Source organism: Ipomoea triloba, chromosome 2 (genome assembly GCF_003576645.1).
Source record: "Ipomoea triloba cultivar NCNSP0323 chromosome 2, ASM357664v1".
Taxonomy (NCBI): domain Eukaryota; kingdom Viridiplantae; phylum Streptophyta; class Magnoliopsida; order Solanales; family Convolvulaceae; genus Ipomoea; species Ipomoea triloba.
The window spans coordinates 23551344-23556443 of record NC_044917.1 but is presented as its reverse complement, the minus strand read 5'-3'; positions in this window follow the sequence as shown (position 1 = coordinate 23556443).

Below are 5100 nucleotides of genomic sequence, written 5' to 3'. Positions count from 1 at the left end.
TGAGATCTGATAGGAAATATAGTTGTAATAAACAGATACTGAAGTGTTTGTGAAAAGAAACTATAGTGTATATAAACTGAAACTGACCAGCATGACTCACAGATTATATATTTGAACAATTAAACTGCAGTTTGATTGCTGAACCTGATGATGATGACCACTCTGAGCAAGTAGTGGCTGAAAGGACCCGAAGATTTAAAAATCTACCAATGAATCTGAGATCACCTTTTTGGACAAAGAACGATGAAATATTGAAGAAAGTCGGACCAAAAGAAAAGTTGATATCTGATTATGCCTTCCTTGACCCAACAAAAGAACGACCTTTGACGTATGAAAGACACTCATCTTATATTATTATCTCCATATTTTTGCCTAACTAACTTAAATATCTATACATGCTCTTTTTGCAGTGAACAACTGTTTGAGTATGCTGGATATTACTTGAATAGAGAAACATTCCAGTCTATGAGAGCCGGAGAGCTAGAAAGTGTTATTATAGATGTTTGGTGTCTACGACTAAATCAGCTGGATCTCAACAGACAGGTTGATAAGCCCAAGCGAATATTCTTCTCAACCCAGGCTTTTGTAAGCAACAACAATTTTTTACGTTATGCTTGATTTTTTTCATTAACATCCTATAACATAAAATAAATTTTTACAGCTCCAACTAGACAACCCCACAAATTGCGAAAGGGGTGAAAATACAGAACAAAGCTCCTACCAGACAGACTTTGAGCAGTGCTTAGACACTGAAATAAACAACGTCGGGAAGTTGGACATAAGTGATGCTCAGCTGGTAAATAATGCCCTATGCAAAAAAAAATATTGTACTTAGAATTAAACAAACTACTAACATTTTATTAATTGTTAACAGATATTCTTTGGCATATTCCGACATCATCACTTCTACATAATGTGCTACAATTTCACAACGTCAATGCTTGAAATCATTGACAACAGGCCCCTTCCAAAAGGAATGAGAATTCAACAAAAGTATGCTAACAGTCCAAAAGTACTGGTAAGTATTCTAATTACCTATTCCATTCAAAAAATACTTTAGTTTAATTTGATAAAGTGTCATATAGTCTTATATGTGGTTCATTATGAAAACTGTGTAAAAAGAAAATATATTATTCATCAACTGATACTATAGTATATGCAAAAAGAAACTATAATGTATTCGAAAAGAAACTGTAGTGTATGGTAAAGGAAACTGATATATATTCAAAATAATTCAAATTGACACTCTAATTATGAATATATGATGCATATCTAACTACTTTTAATTTGCAGAGCACTGCATTTTCGGAGTATTTGATGAAAAGAGGACATACCAGTCTAGCTGAGAGGATAACGAAACTGCCCGTGGAGCTGGTAAAAATGAATTGGAGAACAGCTGATAACAGGACTGATTGTGGATTGTATTGCATGCGCCACATGGAGACCTACATGGGCAATCCACAATGGAAATGTGATTTTACTCCGAAAAACCCAAATGTAAGTTTACATAAAACTTTAATCATTTATACTGCTCATTCAATTATAAAAATTTAAATAACAAACAATTAACACTAATGCAGGACCCATATTTGGCATCACTACGAGCATTGTACACATCAAGGATCATCATGATGCCCGTGAATGTTCACAAAGCAAATGTCATAAGGAATGCCGAAGAACACTTTATTGGAAAAAGGCTCCTACAGTGACTTTGAATTTGAATGTAAGGATAAATGCACCACCCGACAATGTTTTATTCTGTTTGATTGTGAAGCCAAGGTAGCTTTAGACTACGTTTATTATGCAGGTTTTAATCATCATAGTTTTTGCCAAAAATACTTTTATATTTTTGACTTATCATGTTAATATATAATCAATGGAATATTATTCCTGAAATACTACATTTCCATTCACAAAATACTTTAGTTTAATATTCTTATATGTGATTCATCAACTGAAACTATATTATATGCACTAAGAAACTGGAATGTATTCGAAAAGAAACTTGTAGTGTTTGACAAAGGAAACTGATATATATTCAAAACAAAAAACTGTAGTATTCATGAAAAGGAACTACAGTGTCCGTGAAAGGAAAGTGTAGTGTTTACCAACGGATACTGTCAAATGTGAAAAAGAAATCACGTGTATCATTCAAAAACTGTATAGTACTTGAAATGATACTAATCTTTCAAAACGATGAAATCACATGGTTTATAAAAATCGAACTAGCTGTATGAAAACACATGAATCGTCAAAATATTCTGTTGTATTTTCAAAATGAAACTAAAGGTCTGTCTAAAAGAAACTAGTGGTTTGTCTAAATGAAACTGTAGGTTTGTCAAAGAGAAACTGTATGTTTGTAAAAATATAACAGTTTAGATGATGTCTTGTTATGCCCTAAAAATTATTAAATGAAAATATAGAGTAATTCAAAAGATACTGTATTGTTTTGGGAAAGAACCTACATTGTTCATAAAATGAATCTGACAAAGTGGAACTATAGTGTTTGCAATAAGAAACTGTAATGTAATTTAAAAGAAACTACAGTGTTTGGTAAAGGAAAGTGCTGTATTTTCAAAAAGAAACTATATTCTTTTTAAGTATATTGTTTCTCCATAATTCCTAAAAATCTTAAATGAAACTATAGAGTAACTGAAATGATAATGTAGTGTTCATGAACTGAAACTGAAGGATTTATTAACTAGAACTGACAATGTGGTGTCAAATATTCCACTGAAATTCCATTTGAAATTACAGCTAAATGAAAACGAAACTGTAGTGTTTTTTAAAAGAAACTGCAGTGTTTGGTAAAAGAAAGTGCTGTATGTTCAAAAAGAAACTATATTCTTTTTAAGTATATTGTTTCTCCATAAGGCCTAAAAATCTTAAATGAAACTATAGAGTAACTGAAATGATAATGTAGTGTTCATGAACTGAAACTGAAGGGTTTATTAACTAGAACTGACAATGTGGTGTCAAATATTCCACTGCAATTCCATTTGAAACTCCAGCTAAATCAAAAAGAAACTACTGTGTTTTTCAAAAGTAATTGTAGTGTTTTGTAAAGGAAAGTGCTGTATTTTCAAAAAGAAACTATATTCTTTTTAAGTACTTTCATTTGGATTAAAATGAACCAACTTTGAGCTACTACTACTAGACGGATGGACCAAATATCCACTGCCCACCATACTTGAAACAAACTCTCGCACAGATGATTGCACAGCCGCCTTTGTATTCAACTCGACATACTTTGAATAATTCTTTCGTCCTCTTGCATATTTATACTTCTTTTCTATTGTGCTAATCAACCGTTTGTTGCGTTCACCTTTTGGCCTACTACGTGATGGATTTTGTATAACACCATATGTGGTTTGTTCACCATCTTCAAACAAAATAGGACCAATTTCAGCTTCAATCTTCATCTTGGCATTTTGAAAGGCATCTTCACATGCTTCCCGAGCTTTAGAATTGTCTTGACTAGATAAACCAACCGCTGAAACTTTCTACCAATTTGTATAACCCAACCACCTGAAGCAACTCCACAAACATTCTCTACTGTCCTGTCTTCAACAACCCTTTTTGTAATACCCCGTATTTTCCTAAGATTATTATTTTAATAAATATTCCCAATATGCTGCAATCGTACGTACCGATCACGAACCGTAAAATTTTTGGAAGCTGGTGTTCGAACCCGTTTGTCCTAGGAAATGGATTATTAGACACCATATTATTATTCTTGAATTTCCTATTTAATTAAATCAGCCCATAGCAGCGAAAATTTATTTTAATCGTACATCGCTAAATTTCGCGGTGTACCGAACCTGGCCCAATTTTGAGTTTTAGTCTGAGGTAAATTTTTGGTTTCCAAATTCTTCCTATTTAAATTATTTTCCACCGAAACTTTATCTGTTTGGACCACAACTGATAAGTTGGAAGNTATTATTATTATTATTATTATTATTATTATTATTATTATTATTATTATTATTATTATTATATCATATTATGTATATATGTATATATGTTAAGAAGGGAAGAAGAATTCTTCTTCCATTCCTCTTCATTGCAATTCCGTGAGAGAGAGAGAGAGAGAGAGAGAGAGAGAGNATTGTGATTATTGATACATATTTTTTTTTGAAACAATAATGAAGAAATGAATATCTCTTATATGAGAAATCTTGTTGAAAATTTGTTATCATGTGAAATAACTGCTTTTCGAAAACAAAGAATAAAACTATTTTCCAAAACCATGATTTTACACGGTGGAGTAGGGATTACTTAGCACTATGTGCNTTCATCTTCTTCCTTGAGTTCAAAGAGCTTCCACAGCCAATTTCTTCATCAAGATCACAAATATTCGGTAAATTTCTATTCTAATCGGTTCAAAAGCTTTATTTTCCTTCCTAGATCTAGAATCCAAGTATAGTTTTCTTAAAATATGTAGTTAGGATGTTATATACTTCCTAGGATTTGTAGGAAAATTTTTGGGTAAGAAAATCCTATTTTACTAATTATTTTAGTATAGTTAGTGTTCTCAAGGATCTAATATTATGTATGTTGTGGATAAATTATGGATTGTGTAGAAGAACCAAAGGAAGTGGAAGAGTGAGCATCTAGAGGAAGTTAGTNTGGAGTAGGGATTACTTAGCACTATGTGCTAATTCTGTTTTCCAAATGAATTTCAGGTATGGAATAGATCTTGATATCCGAGAGCGATAGAAGAGAAAATGGATCTACTCTTGATGATAGAAATTACTATGATTTTTGGATTGTGTATTACTGGGATGTAAGGCAGTAATAGTATGTATTAATAAGGATAGTAGATGTAAAGACTACCTTAGCATCTAAGTTTGTGATAAACTTAGGTGTGGTGTAGCACCTCTGGATTTTATGCGCTTCCGTTTTGGGAAATTAGTAATTATGATTAATTATGCCTTTTAGTATGATGGAAAATCTGGGGGTGTTACACTTTTAGTCCATCTTTTAAGAATATACTTATCAGGGATTGTTGCAAGACAGTGAATATTTAAAATGCGAAGAGAATGAGAGCACAAAATACCCATCTCTGAAAACAACCTGCAACTACATGATATATCCAAG